A 16267-nucleotide genomic window follows, 5' to 3' on the forward strand; every position below is an offset into this window, starting at 1 on the left:
TGGGTCTATAGTCCCAGTGGGATAACAATTGCCACCTCAACATGCTTCACCTCAGACTGTGTCCAGAGACTTTACATGTGGAATGACAACCCTTCAGCTTCATTACTCGGGTGAGACCTTTCCTTTTATAGTACACTCTAATTTCATCTCAGGTGGTTCACTTTCTAACAAAGTCCCATAACCTAGATATACACCAATTTCTGTGAGAGCTTATGTTCACACGTATCCACAAACTACTGCAAAATATATAACCTGAAAGCAGAAGTACACTAGAGTTTGCAGTGAGTACCTCCCTAACACTTCCTCTCCACTATTCCAAGCTTGGAATCCATGATTGCTCAACAAATTGTTTGGCTTCATATGTTAACTTTATTTTCAATCACCAGGTTCCAGATGCCACCAGGATGCTGGCCAGGCTTCCCTGGATTGAAGACCCCACCAATATGTCCTGGAGCTCAGCTTCCCCAGAGACACACCCTACTAGGGAAAGAGAGAGGCAGACTGGGAGTATGGACTGACCAGTCAATGCCCATGTTCAGCGGGGAAGCAATTACAGAAGCCAGACCTTCTACCTTCTGCAACCCTCAATGACCCTGGGTCCATGCTCCCAGAGGGATAGAGAATGGGAAAGCTATCATGGGAGGGGGTGGGTTATGGGGATTGGGTGGTGGGAATTGTGTGGAGTTGAACCTCTCCTACCTTATGGTTTTGTTCATTAATCCTTTCTTAAATAAAAAATTTTAAAAAAAGAAAGCTTTCAAGGGAGGGGATTGGATAGGGAGTTCTGGTGGTGGGAATTTTGTGGAATTATACCCTCCTTATCCTATGGTCTTGTCAATATTTCCATTTTATTTTTTAAAATCTTGGCTTGGCAATGGCCAGATGTGGAAATTGTGAACTCTAGAGTGAGCCTCTGGGTTCAAATGCTGCCTTAAAATGATTCAGTTCAATTACCACAGACAAGTTACCAGCCTCTTTAAGCTATAATTTTCATATCTATAAACCTACGGCCAGTTCTTTTTGTTTGCTTGGCTTTTTTTCATTAGTAAAAAAATGCTCCATGTCTTATTTAGTTTTCTGACTTTTTGCTTGTACCTTCAACACTTTGACAATAATTTCCTGTTCTTCAATAGGGAAAGCATGTTTGATCCTGCCATGGTGCTATGGATAAACTCAGCACACATGGGACCACTATTGGCTCTGCTGAGATGCTTTTTTTTTTTTCTTTTGTTATGACAGTCTCTTAAAAACTTTAGACCTCACTGAACCAACCACTTGAACTCAGCTTGGGCACACATCACACACAGATTTGGGTGCCTTCCCAACCTTCTTGGTGTGAAGGTAAACAATTCTATTACCTGGAGTTCAGGACAACCTAGTTTTGTTAGAGGCTGTGTTGTAGGACAGCCCACATTGGTATGTCAAACACTGGATCATTGTGAATGCCTGTTGATGCTTAGAGAAGCCTATGGTCAGTTCTTACCTCTTAGGGTTATTTTGAGTCCTTCTATTTGTAAATGCCCCTCCCGTGTATGTGTTGTTGTTTTTTTTTTTCTTAGTTTTTTAGGAAGTCCTCTGGAGAATGTGGCACTTTAAATGTGGAGACAGACTAAAACGAAGGGGAAAGTGATACAAAGTGAGACTGAAGGGAATAATTTTACTCTTAGAATTCACTATATTGATTCTTCAATATAGGAGGAGGACATGTTATTTGAAAGCAAATACAAGACCTTTGGACCAAGGTGAGGGTTTCATCCAGACCAATCATTGGCCTCTTTCATGAAAGGATCTTCCCTAGCACAAAGCTTTATTGGGAGGCTTGGAGAAGTTTGAGGATGGCGCTGACTCAGAGCTACCCTGAGGAGGAGAATTGGCACCGAGCTATGACCAAGTATCTCCTTCCAGGGGGACAAAGTGTCTTCCAAGTGCCCCTGCATTCTTGAATTGCAATTCTTGCCTCTGTCTTTCTGTCATACACTCTCTACCTATATCCCTTGTTTTCTCCACTTTAATCTTTATTATTTTATACCTACACTATATTTAGTTTGACTGTGTACAAGATTTAAGATCATTTTTTTTCTTGAGGTTAAATTGCATAAGGGTACAGAAGTGTATCTATTTTTGGTCACTGATATATCCCTAAAGTTGGAGTGGGGAACCTTTATTCTACCAAGGGCCATTTGGATATTTATAACATCATTCACAGACCATACAAAATTATCAACTTAAGAATTAATATTTAATGTTGCTATGAAAAAAAGTCTATAGATCTATAGAATTTTGAGTCCTGTCTTCAGTTGCTTGGCAGGGGGAGACTAAATGACTTTGTGGTTCTATATAGCCCAAGGTTAGACATTCTCCACCTCTTGCCCTACAATTTCCTTTTTAAAAATTATCTCTTTTTTTTTTTGCTTCCAGGGTTATTGCTGGAGCTCGGTGCCTGCACTATGAATCCACTGCTCCTGGAGGCTATTTTTTTTTCCCTTTTTGTTGCCCTTGTTATTTATCATTGTTGTTGTTATTATTGTCATTGTTATATCTGTTGTTGTTATTGGAAAGGACAGAGAGAAATCAAGAGAGGAGGGGAAAACAGAGGGGTAGAAAAAGATAGATACCTGCAGACCTGCTTCACCACTTGTGAAGTGGCCCCATGCAGGTGGGGAGTCAGGGGCTGGAACCAGGATCCTTGTGCTAGTCCTTTCACTTCACGCCTTGTGCGCTTAACCTGTTGCACTACCACCCACCCCCCTGAAATTATCATTATGTATTGGATAGAAACAGCCAGAATTTGAGAGGGAAGGGGGAGACACAGAGGTAGAGAGACAGAGAGACACCTCTCTATAGTTCTGCTTCACTACTTGCAAAGCTTTCCCCCACAAGTGGAGACCAGGGGCTTGAACCCAGGTCCTTCTTCATTGTAGCATGTGTGTTCAACAGTCATACCACCACCTCACCCCTATAGCTACTAACAGTGCTTGGCACATTGGAGGGACTTGTTAGATATTTGCGTAACAAATGAATGAATGATGGGATTCTTAGAACTGGGAGAAGTAGAATGGTTGAACATGGTATTTCTCACTTTTTAATTTCTTGCATAGATCTTGACCCAGTAGTTCACTGAGAAGGGAAAACACAGAAATAAATAGAAATTGTAGGTGTATAAAAACTCTGCTTAAGGGGAGTTGGGCTGTAGCGCAGCGGGTTAAGCGCAGGTGGCGCAAAGCACAAGGACCGGCATAAGGATCCCGGTTCAAACCCCGGCTCCCCAGCTGCAGGGGCGTCGCTTCATAGGCGGTGAAGCAGGTCTGCAGGTGTCTGTCTTTCTCTCCTCCTCTCTGTCTTCCCCTCCTCTCTCCATTTCTCTCTGTCCTATCCAACAATGACAACAACAATAATAACTACAACAATAAAACAACAAGGGCAACAAAAGGGAATAAATAAAATAAATATTTTTTAAAAAAAGAAAAAGAACTCTGCTTAAGAATACTTTTAGTCTCACAGGAAAACAGCTACTTGGATTCAGACCCTCCAGGAAAAGCCTGGCCCCCTATCTTTCTCCTTCCCCAGTCCCTGGACCAAACAGTATAAACAGCCTGTGGTGAATCTCTACTTGTTGACAACATCCAAAAGGATGTAAAAAAATAAAATCTGTGGGAAGCATATTCATGGGCAAAATTTCTCTCACCACACCTCTTCCTTTGGGTGGGGATTGGTGAACATGATGCAAGGCTAATGTTAGAGCTCCTGGAGCAGGGGTGTGTGGGCACCTTCACGGTATGTGCTCAGATTCCTGGAGTCCTGTCTTAGCATGTTTTACTCATTACCTCTATCAACTGATCAGTGGGTTTGAACTATAGTTTCAGTTGTGGGGGCTAATGAGAAAGCCTGGGATGATTCCATCTAATTGTTTCCTGAAGATGTGGCATATCTACCTCTGACCAGTGGAAAATTCACAGCCAGGAAACAGTGCTCGTGCCTCAACTGTAACCAGCTAGCTGACTAACTAATGCTTTATCTATTTAGCCATTATAGATGTTTAAAAATACACCACTTAGGAAAAAAAGAGACAGAGAGATGGTAACAATTTAAGTTGTATATTTTCTTTGAACAGTTAACTAAGAAGCCATACAAAGTTACCTCTGATTATCTCCTGGTTCCTAGAACAACACACACATCCAGACACACACATACACAGACACCTTTGTCTATATACTTTCATTGTGTTTTAACCTTTGATTAAAATGCCTTCTTTTTCTTTCATCCACACTTATAATTCTTGTATCATTTTAGGACCTAGTTTAACTTTACCTTGACTTATGGTTTCATTCCAAGTAGTTGGTTTCCTTCATCTCACCCCTTCTGAACAACACTATGTCCACATCCTATAACTTTAGTCTCAGTTATCTTTTCTTATTCCAAGTTTTTAGCAATAATTTCATGAGGTATTGGCTTTTAGATTCTGCACAAGTTGCTGTATCTCTGTTTTCCTTTTTCCACTTCATTTCTCTTCCATTATAGTACTATATTAGCATCAGTGAACTGCAAGAAAAAAAATAGAGTGATCTTGTCATTCCTTATCTTTAAATTATTCAGCTGTCTTGCCTGGGCAGATGACCTCACCAGTGTGTTTGGAACCTCCAGCTTCAGAGCCCTGCCCCACTAGGGAAAGATAGAAAAGGCTGGGTGTATGGATCCATTTGCCAATGTCCATGTTTAGTGGGGAAGTATTTACAAAAGCCAGAATTCCCACCTTCTGCACCCCAGGAACAATTCTGATCCATATTCCCAGTGGGGAAGGAAATGATAAGGGGAAGATGACTAGAAAGCTCTGAATTCCAACTCCACCAGTAATTGGAGAGAGAAGAAGAATAAAGGATGGACATTTGGATATAATAATAGATGTATATGTGACTTGGAAAGGAAGAAAAGATGAGATCCCTCCCAAAAAGGCCGAGTATATACAAACATAGACAGATGGTCATAGAAATAATAGTTGACCCATATCTACAACCGTGGAAGAACTGCTGTAGCTTACAATGGAGGGATTGGGGAGACAGGAATCTGGTGGTGGGAACAGTGTGGAGATGTACCTGTTATCTTGTAATTTTATATATCAATGTTAAATCACTAATAAAAAAATAGTTGTCTCCTTAGTGCCTATGGGATAAAATCCAGTTTTAACTTCCCAGTGAAGACTTCACTATAACTTCCCAACCAACTATTCCTCCTACTTCTATTATTTTTCTCTCTGTATTATCATTTTGTTCTCTAGAGAGTCATAGGATTTTTTACATATAGCTTTATTGCCCTGTGTATCCTTTCTATATCCAACTATTTAGAACTCCAGTTCATAAGTCACCTTCTTTTATAGCAGGACATTTTTTTTTTTTTAACCTCTAGGGTTATTGCCAGAAATTGGTTCCTGCACTACAAATCCACTGCTCCTGGAGGCCAGTTTTTTCCTTTTGTTGCCCTTGTTCACCTTTGCTGTTGTTATTCGATAGGACAGAGAGAAATTGAGAGAGGAGGGGGAGACAGAGAGGGTGAGAGATAGACACCTGCAGACCTGCTTCACCACTTGTCAAGCAACCCACCCCTGGTGGGGAGCCAGAGGCTTGAACCAGGATCCTTATGCCAGTCCTTGCGCTTTGCACCATGTGCGCTTAGCCCGCTGCACTACTGCCCGACCCACGTAAGTCACCTTCTTAATACTTCTATATCACCTAGTTCATATCTCTGCCATCAAAGTTGCCACATATCATTCTAATAATGTACCACTTTTGATCAGATATTTATTGGACATATAATATGATTCAGAAGATGCCTATAAAATTTAGCTGGAAAATAATTCCGTCAATTTTTCCTCTAAGTGTTTGATAGTTTGTGGTATAACATCCATGTTTTTGTGTCTTTGTGAAATGTAGTGGTTCAGTTTCATTCTTTTTGGGGGGTGAGGGATTAATGGTTTACAGTCAATAGCAAAATACAACAGTTTATACATGAATAACATTTCTCAGTTTTCCACTTAACAATTAAACTCCCACTAGGTCCTCCTCTGCCAACATATTTTAGTCTTTTGCTTTTGTGCGTACACCAACTCCAGTCCAAGTTCTGTTTTGTGTTTTCCCTTTGTTCTTGTTTTTCAAGTTCTGCCTCTGAGTGAAACCATCCCATATTCATTCTTCTTTTTCTGACTTTACTTAACATGATTCATTCAGCTCCATCCAAGGTGAGGTGAAGAAGGTAAATTCACCATTTTTAATATCTGAGCAGTATTTCATTGTGCATATAGACCACAACTTTCTCAGCCACTCATCTGTTGTTGGACACTTGGATTGCTTCCAGGTTTCGGCTCTTATGAATTGCACTGCTATGAACATAGGCATACACAAATCTTTTTGGATGGTTGTGTTTGGTTCGTTGGGATATATCCTCAGGAGAGTAATTGCAGAGTCATAGGAAAGATCCACTTCTAGCCTTCTGAGAGTTCTCCAGATTGCTGTCCACAGGGATTGAACTAATTTATATTCCCACCAGCAGTGCAGAAGGGTTCCTTTCTCACCACAACCTTCCCAACATATGTTGATGCTACTTTTTCTGATGTATGACATTCTTACAGGAGTGAAGTGCTATCTCATTGTTGTTTTTATTTGCATTTCTCTGACAATCAAGGACTTGGAGCATTTTTTTCATATGTTTGTTGGACTTTTGGATCTCTTCTGTGGTGAATATTCTGTCCACATTTTTGGATGGGGTCATTTATTTTTTATTTCTAGGTTTGGTGAATTATTTATATATTTTGGTTATTAGCCTCTTGTCTGATGTATGGCATGTAAATGTCTTTTCCCATTCTGTGAGGGGTCTCTTTGTTTGAATGGTGGTTTATTTTGTTGTGCAAAATCTTTTCAATTTTATGTAGTCCCATTGGTTTATTTTTTAGTCTTCTTTGTAGTTGGATTTGTATCAGATAAGATCACTTTAAAATTTAGACAGAAGCAGAAGTGGGGCTACAGAGTAGCAGTCGCTGCTCTCTTCTCCTCTCCTGACCTCTCTTCTTCTCTCCTCTCCTCTTCTCTCCTCTCCTCTCCTCTTCTCTTCCTCCTCTCCTTTCTCCAGTCAACTAGGAATATCAAAGGAGATCACCTGAGACTACAACAAGACAAGATTAGAGCTACTTTGGGAACCCCACAAATCACTGGTGAATGCAAATATGTGTGACTCGTGAAGAGAGAGGAGACTCAGTAGAGATTCTGGGGGCTAAAGCTTGTATCTACTCCCCAGCAGCTGGTGAGGTGCCACCTCCAGTCAGTTTTACCAACAAAAAGACTGCTGAGGGGAGGAGAGGACTCACCTAAGGCTCACCAAATGCACTGTGAGTCTACATTGCTACTGCCCCACAGAGGCTGGAGCAGCAGTCTGGAGGCCCCATGCTAACATTGGGGTGGGGGGCAGAGAACTGGCCGAGAAATTCAGAAGATTTACACCCCATTGGACTAGAGGTGGGCTGTATATTGGGATCCTTTCCACATTATTCTGATGATTTGGGAAACACAGTGAATAATTGCTGTATAACCCACAGAGTATAAACTGGATTTGTTTGGAAACTCACAGGGCCAAGTAGTGCTGCCTACCTTGGCTCTGACTGTTCATAGAGCAGCTGAATTGAACCCAAAACTTTGGATCCTTGGGGTGTGGGAGTCTCTTTGCATAACCACTGTGCTAACTCTCCCCCCACCCTGATTTATCTCTTGGTCAGGTGTGAGTGATTAAGCTAAAAAACCTACTTATACTTAAAATACCCTCAGGTTTCTTCCCATAGCCTACAGGGAAGAAAAAGAACAAAAGAGGCTTTAACAGTCACTATGCTTCTACTCAGGGATTGAGATAACATTCAAACAACTGTTAATTTCCACAACTGTGAACTCTTTTAAGTTCATTACTTAGACACAAGTCAATCCAGCCAAATGTGACTAGTGGATTGAAAAGTACACAGAGAGGGACCTCATAAAACACTACATACAATGGTTAAACCAAGAAGAAACATTTGAGAAATGAATAAAGACAAAAGCTCACTAAAAGCCCCCCAAAGGTAGAAAGAAGTACATAAGAATGAGGTTAACATTCAAACACTAATTGAGGAATTATTCATAGGAGTAAAGAAAGAGTTTGAAAGTAAAGAATCAGAAATGGGGAAACAACAAATGAGACCCTGAAAGAAAACACTAATTATCTCAAGATAATTATAGAGCTGAAAGCTGAAATATCTGAGTTAAGAGCACAACTAGCTGAACAAGCTAATACAGTATCAGAACAGGGAAACAAAATATCTGAGCTACAGAAAACAACATAGGGGAGAGAGAATAGAACAAGTGAGGCACAAAACAGAATTAGCAAGATCAAGGATGAATTAGAGGAATTAAGAAGGAAATAAGAGACCTAAAAAAAGAGATTAAGAGATACTGAAGACAACAACAGAAACATGTGGGATGACTTCAAAAGAAATAATATACACATTATTGGCTTACCAGAGGTAGAAAGAGAGAGGGGGGGAAAAGCATATTATTATAGGACATAACACTGAGAACTTCTCTAGTCTAGACAACATAAAAGACACAAAGGTTCAAGAAGCCCAGAGGGTCCCAAACAGAATTAACCCAGACTTAAAGACACCAAGACTCATCATATGTAGAATGAAAAGGACTAGCTATAAAGAAAAGATCCTGAAGGCTACAAGAGAAAAACAGAGGTCTTCATATTGGAAGAAGCTAGGAAGTCTATTTTAGGCATATTCCAAGGGGCTCATGAATTTATCAATTTTGCCTGAGCCTCACCACTAACATGCTGGTGGGTTAAAAGTATTTTCTGGGGAGATGGTGTCGAAGTTGGGAATAGGATTAGAAAGCTGGATCAGGCAGTGATTAGCTTCCAAATGCCATTAACTTTAAAGCCCATTGATCTGACCTAAAGCCTATGTCTATTCATATTTAGCACAGGAGCCCATATAACCTCCACGTCTCAGTCAGTTTGAACTCAAATTCCATGGTTATAGCTAGGAACATTCTAGGCTGCCCTCACTTCAGAAACAATTTACCTTGTGTGGCAGAGTATGTTGACCCAGCCTCCCTTCATAGAATGGGACAACTTCTACCACTATTATTCTAAATTGAGGGCAAGGTCCTGTAGATGCCCACAAAAGGGTTTATTATGCTGTATGTAATGGAGATAATCAGTGATGATGGAGAGAGGGATCTGTTAGAGATCTAAGCCCATTTTATCTATGTGAGAATCCTAGGATTCCCTAAATAGGGCCAGAAATGATGGGTGGTCTGGTAGTGACCAGAAGGGTCATCATTATAGTGTGCTGGTCTCTTCCCCTTATACAACTTTATCGTCCTTACTTTATATTAAAAGTTAGACTTAAGAGTGATTGAGGGAAAGAAAACTTCACTATCTTAAGGAATTTTCCATCTGTTCCCATTTTTCATAGTTTTTTAAATCGTGAATAGGTGATGGGTTTTGTCAAAGGCTTTCTATGCAGTCTACTTATATAGTCATGTGGTTTTTGGTCTTGCTTTTATTGATGTGGTGGATCACATTGATTGATTTATATATATTAAGCCAATCTTGCATCCCTGGGATAAACCGTACTTGGTCATGATGAGCAGTCTTTTTAATATACCGTTATATCTACTTGGTTAGGATTTTGTTTAATATTTTAACATCTATGTTAATCATAGATATTGGTCTATAGTTTTATTTATATACTTATTAATTTTGTTGTGTCCTCATCTGGTTTTGGTATCAGGGTGATTTTCACTTCATAGAAGATGGGAGGTAGTATTTTTGTGTCTTCAGTCTTCTGGAAGAGCGTTAGAAGTATTAACTCTTCCTTGAAGATTTTGTAGAATTCATTTGTAAAACTATTTTGTCCAGGATGTGTATTGTTAGGAAGGTTTTTTATAACTATTTCAATTTCTTTGGCTGTGATTGGCCTATTCATATTTTCTAGCTCCTCTTTGTTTAATTTTGAAAGTTTGTAGGTATCTAGTAAGTTGTCTATTTCTTCTAGGTTCTATAGCTTGGTTACATATAGTTGTAAATAGAAGCCTTGCATGATACATTGGATTTCTGTGTTGTCTGTTATGATATTTCCTCTTTTATTTTCAATCCTATTTATTTGAGTCTTCTTTTTTAATCTGGCTAAGGGTTTGTAGATTTTGTTTATTTTTTTCAAAGAACCAAAACTTAGCTTTGTTGACGTTTAGTATGGCTCTCTTATTTTCAATATATTTATTTCTGCCCTGATTTTAGTTATTTCAGTACTTCCGGTTGTTTTGTTCTTCTTCATCTAAGTCTTTAAGGTATGCAGTCAGGCTGTTTACTTGAGCTTTTTCTTGTCCTCTAATGTATGCTTGTGTGGCTATGGATTTCCCTCTCAATACTGTCTTGGCTATATCCCAAATATTTTGATAGCTTGTGTCTTCACTTTCATTGACTTCTTGAAACATTTTAATTTCTCCTTTAATTTCCTCTTTGACCCAGTAGTTGTTAAGGACTATACTGTTGAGTTTCCATATTTTGGGATTTTACTAATTTTGTATTTGTTAAGTGTTGATGTTAATATATTGCTATAGTTTTTTCAGTAGATGTTTGCTATATTTAGATGGCCTCTCATTAGGTACATATCTGTTAATAATTGGTAAGTCCTCTTGATTAACTGATCCTATGAGCATTAAGTAATGTCCATCCCTATCTTTTTAAACTTTATTTAAAGTCTACTACATCAGATATAAGCACAGTTGTTCCTGCCATTTTGGGGGGTCCATTAGCTTGTATGACAATTTTCATCTTTTCACTTTTAGTCTTTGTTCTTTAAGTTTTAGTTTTAAATTTTAGTTTGTTATTTTAAGTTGGGTGGTATTCCTACAAGTAGAAAATGGTTGGTTTGTATTTTCTGATCCATTTTCCTACCTTGTGCCTTTTAGTAGGTAAATTCAGGCCACTGATATTTACTGATATTATAGATTTAAGATATTTTAATGCCATTATTCTAAATTTTCAGAGTGTTTTGATATATGGCATATTTATGGTGGTCTGACTTTATAGGAGACCTTTCAGAACTTCTTTCAGGGCAGGCTTGGTGATAGTTGATTCCTTCAGCTGTTGCTTGTCAGAGAAGGTTTTCATGCCTCCTTCTAGTCTGAATGATAGTCTAGTGGGATATAGTAGTCTTAGTTGAAAGCCTTGCTCATTGAGCACTTGATAGATATCTTACCATTCTCTTCTGGTAGTTAGTGTTTGTGTGGAGAAACCTGCTGCTAATCTTATAGGTTTTCCTCTGTGGGTGACTCTGTTTTTCTCTTGCAGCCTTCAGGATTCTTTCTTTATTCTTATTCCTTTTAATTCTAAATATGATGTGTCTGATGTCTTTGGGTCTAGGTCAATTTTGTTTGGGACTCTCTTTGATTCTTGATCCTTTATGTCCTTTATGTTGTTTAAGTGGGGAAATTCTCAGCTATTGTGTCCTTTAGAAGGTTTTCTTCACCTCCCTCTCTTTCTTCCTCTGCTAGGCCTATAATGTGTAAATTATTTCTTTTTAAGTCATCCCACATGTCTCTGTTGTTTTCAATACCTCTTTTTTTTAATTACCTTAATTCTTTCTTTGTTTCCTCTAATTCATCCTTAGTCTTGCTAATTCTGTTTTGTGAATCATTTATTCTATCTTTCTCCCCTCTGTTGTTTTCTGAAGCTCGGCTATTTTGTTTATATTAGTTTGTTCAGCTAGTTTTGCTTTTAACTCAGCGATTTCAGCTTTCAGTTCTCTAATTACCTTGAGATAGTGTTTTCTTTCAGAGTCTCATTTGTTGTTTCTCCATTTCTGATCATGTTACCTTCCAAACCTTTCCTTACTCCTGTGATTATTGTCTTGATTAATGCCTGGATGTTGTCCTTATTCTTATTTGCTTCTAGCTTTTTTGGAATTTTTTTCTGACTTTTGTCTTGGTTCATTTCTTCAATATTTCTTTTTCAGTTTCTTTATTATACTTGGTGTGTTATGAAATTTACACAAATGTCCTAGGTGTTGCTGTAAGGTGTATGTTGGTTTCTTGTCAGTTGGTTCTTGGATCCCTGTAGTTGGTTACCTTTAGCTTTTAGCATGTTTCAGGAATGTGTGAAGCTGTTAGTCTAATATTGAGACAACTGCTTTTGGTAGGGTCTTTTATGTTCAAATTGAAGGGAGAAATGGATGATTGGAACAGCAGGAAGGCATCTTATGCTGAATACAACTTTTATAGTCTTAAAGGGTCCTTTCTTCACTACTTTTCTATCCACTGATCACACTTGTCAGGATTGACTTGTGTGTAAGTAAGGTGCTTAAGAGTTCACAGTTGCAAATCTTAATAGCTGTTTTGTTTTATCATAGTATCTGAAGTGAAGCACAGTGACTATTAAACCTTGTTATGTTGTTGGTGATTTGTATGTTATTATTTTCCCTGCAGAGTAAACCCTGAGGTTTTTTTTGTTGTTGTTTGTTTCTTTTTAATAATAAGTAGGTTTTTGGATTAATCACTCACTTGTTACCAAGAGATAAAACAGGTGGGGGATAGGTTGCACAATGATTGTGCAAAGAGACTCTCATGCCTCAGGGTCCTTAGTTCTAGTGAGTTTCTGAATAAATCCTGGTAGTATTTGGTGAGTTTTGAGGCAATTCTTCATGTTTTTTCTCAGCTTATAAGGAGAATGATGTGAAAAGGCTCCTACTCTACAGGTATCTATCTATCTTTCTCTCTCTCTCTATCTCTGCTTCTCCCTCCCCCTTTCAATTTCTATCTGAAATAAAAATAGAAAGGAAGAAGGAAAGAAAAAAAAGGTCACTGGGAATGGTGTAGCTGCAGCAATAGCCCTGGTGGCAATAAAATTAAAAAATATAAGAAAGAAATAAAGTTAGCATGGAGTGACATGATGACTATGAATGACAGTCTAGATGGATTCAAGAGAGAAATAATGATAGACAATATTTCTAAACTGTAAGTAATTGCATTGATTACATATCTAAAAGTCTTCATTGAACTAATCATTTGTGTAGTCTCTGAGGAGTAGATAAAAATTCAAATTTTTTATAATTAAAGATGGGCTATAATAATGAAAGAGAATTTTTTCATATTCTGTATTATTAGTGATTTAATATTGATTTACAAAATTATAAGATAATAGGAGTATAATTCCAGTCTATTCCCACCATCTGAGTTCTGTGTTCCCATCCCAGCCATTAGAAACTGCAGTACTTCTTTCAAAGTCACATATGTAGGTTGACTTTATATCTATCACTGTATCTTTATCTATATCTGTGTTTGGTTAATTTTGCTCATTTTTTTCTATGGCCTGCCTTCACTTTCTTTTCAAGTCATACATATCCCAATCACTACTTCCTGGTATCCTTCCTTTTTTTCCTCTTCTCTCTCAGCTAAGTGAAACAGTGCCTTACTTCCTCTGATGTTTTCAAGATTTGCCTCCCTTTTAGTGATGGTATTAAAACAAGATTTCTGGTGACAGACACTTTAAATCCTGGTGGAACTGGGGTTCCGAGCCCTCTGGTCATCTTTCCCCATCATTTCCCCCTCCGGGGACATGTCTCCACTCTCAGGAATATGAATGTCCCATGACTACTCGTTGTAGGACAGACATCCCTCTCCAAAATGCACCTCTTCTTACCTCAGTGCTGGTTTTGAATCAGCCTTTCAAACCTCAAACCATCCTTTAATCCCAGCCACACACATACAGGAAAGCATCTAGACTTGGACATACCCTGGAGAATTGTGCCTTCTAAGTTCATTTGACATTTCTTCATCCAACGAACATTAATCCCATATGGAAAGTATCAGGGGACTTACCCTGAAGACTTTTCTCACACCAAAATGCATGTGTCTCCCATTATCATCCTGTCTTGAGAAAGTAAAAGACCAGTCATCCCTTTGAAACTGGAATGTTCAAGAAAAGAGATTAGTGCTGATGTGAGCTAATTCAAAGCAAAAAACTAATTTATTTTATTTTCAACTACCAATATTTTGAAATACTGGGGAAAATAAATGGGTGAAAAGACAGATAGATGCTGGCTGGCTGGCTGGATAGATGGATGTATACCAAATATATAGACTTCGCATGTTCAGGGTTGTTAATCTCTTTTATATATTTTATTTCATTAGCTAGAGATAGAAAGGGGGAGAGAGTGAAAGAAACCACAGCACTGGAGTTTTCTTCAGTTATGTGAGGAATGTGCTCAAATCTGGGTCATGCACACAAAATGGCAACATATTTCACTCTCCAGCTGAGCTGTTTTACTGGCCTGGATGTTTGCTTCTTAAGGTTCTTTTGGTCCCCAATTTTGTAATGTTGACAAAGATATATATTGAACCAAAAAAAGAAAAAAAAAGAAAAATTAACAAAAACAAACAAACAACCAAAAAAAAAAAAAAAAACTCCAGGGGCCAGACAGAGGCATACCTGGTTAAGCACAGAATCAGGGTTTAAGTCCCTGCTCCTCAAAGGGCATGCTTCACAAGTGGTGAAGCAGTTCTGCAAATGACTATGTTCCCTTCCCCTCTTTTTATTTAAATTTCTTTATTGGGGAATTAATGTTTTACATTCAACAGTAAATACAATAGTTTGTACTCGCATAACATTTCTCAGTTTTCCATATAACAATACAACCCCCACTAGGTCCTCTGTCATTCTTCTTGGTCTTGTATTCTCCACTCCCCCCATCTCCTCTCCTCTTTACCTCTTCTTCCTATTTCAGTTTCTCTCTGTTTTATCATATATATGGCAACCAGGAGCAGTGGATTCATAGTGCTGGTGACAATAAATAGAAAAAAGGAAGGAAGGAAGAAGGAAAGGAAGAAAGGAAGGAAGTGAGGGAGGGAGGAAGGAAGGAAGAAAAGAAGAAAAGAAGAAAAAAAACTCCATCATACTCAGTTCATGGTATAGGTAACAAATCCATGAAGAGAATGTATCTGTGACACTTTAACCAATTTCTTGTTATGGTTGATTATCTGACCTCCTTTTTTATCTAACAAGAATCTTGTTGATTCACAACTGAAACATTGGCCAGACTTCCAAGAATGTCTTTGTGGAACAGGGAAAGGGAAACAAAATTCCTTTTACCAAATAGCTTTATCTGATTAACACTGTGGCTGAGTAAAAGCTAGCTACCATCATATAAACTTAACACTCATTAAAGCATGGAGATCTTGTCTTTCAAAGTATGGTGTCTTTTAGTTCTGCCTCTTCCCCAAGCCTCCAACAGATACTGACTCATTACCTGTACACAACTCAGTTTATCTCCATTCATCTCCATGGCTGTTTCTGGTTCCTTTATTCCTTTTTCCTGATAGTGGAGTCTATAGATAGCAAACCTACAGCCAACATCATACTCAATGGTGAAAAACTGGAAGCATTTCCCTTAAGTTCAGGGATAGATTGTTTATTTTTCCTCCAACTATTTCTTTCTTTTTTTTTAAATTTCTTTATTGGGGAAGTAATGTTTTACATTCAATAGTTAATACAATAGTTTGTATATGCATAACATCTCTCAGTTTTCCATATAGCAATACACCCCCTTTAGGTTCTCTGTCATCTTTCTTGGACCTGTATTCCCCCTGACCCACCCCAGAGTACCAGAGTATTTTACTTTGGTGTAATACGCCAATTCCAGTTCAGGTTCTAATTGTGTTTTCTCTTCTGATCTTGTTTTTCAACTTCTTTTTTTTTTTTTCTCGTTTTTTTTTTTTTCCTTTTTTTTTGTTTTTTCTTTTTTTTTTTTTCAACTTCTGACTGAGTGTGAGATCATCCCATATTCATCCTTCTGTTTCTGACTTATTTTACTTAACATGAATTTTTCAAGGACAGTCCAAGTTTGGCTGAAAATGGTGAAGTCACCATTTTTTTAGCTGAGATATATATATATATCACAATTTGCTCAGCCACTCATCTGTGTTGGACACCTGGATTGCTTCCAGGTTTTGGCTATTAGAAATTGTACTGCTAAGAACATATGTGCACATAGATATTTTTAATGGGTGTGTTGGGTTCCTTAGGATATATCCCCAGGAGAGGAATTGCAGGATCATAGGGTAGGTCCATTTCTAGCCTTCTGAGAGTTCTCCAGACTGTTCTCCACAGAGGCTGGACCAATTTACATTCCAACCAGCAGTGCAGGAGGGTTCCTTTGACCCCACAACCTCTCCAGCATTTGCTGCTGTTACCTTTT

At 38.3% G+C, this 16267-nt stretch overlaps 1 long non-coding RNA gene and 1 pseudogene across 1 annotated transcript in view; one reads left to right on the forward strand and one right to left on the reverse strand.

Annotated features, from left to right (window-relative positions):
• The window catches only part of LOC132540404 (uncharacterized), a 380596-nt gene that overhangs the window by 52830 nt on the left and 311499 nt on the right, over positions 1-16267 (forward strand). The window lies entirely within an intron of this gene.
• Positions 1066-1725, reverse strand: LOC103115435 (large ribosomal subunit protein eL34-like; annotated as a pseudogene).

Source organism: Erinaceus europaeus, chromosome 9, assembly GCF_950295315.1.
Source record: "Erinaceus europaeus chromosome 9, mEriEur2.1, whole genome shotgun sequence".
NCBI lineage: Eukaryota > Metazoa > Chordata > Mammalia > Eulipotyphla > Erinaceidae > Erinaceus > Erinaceus europaeus.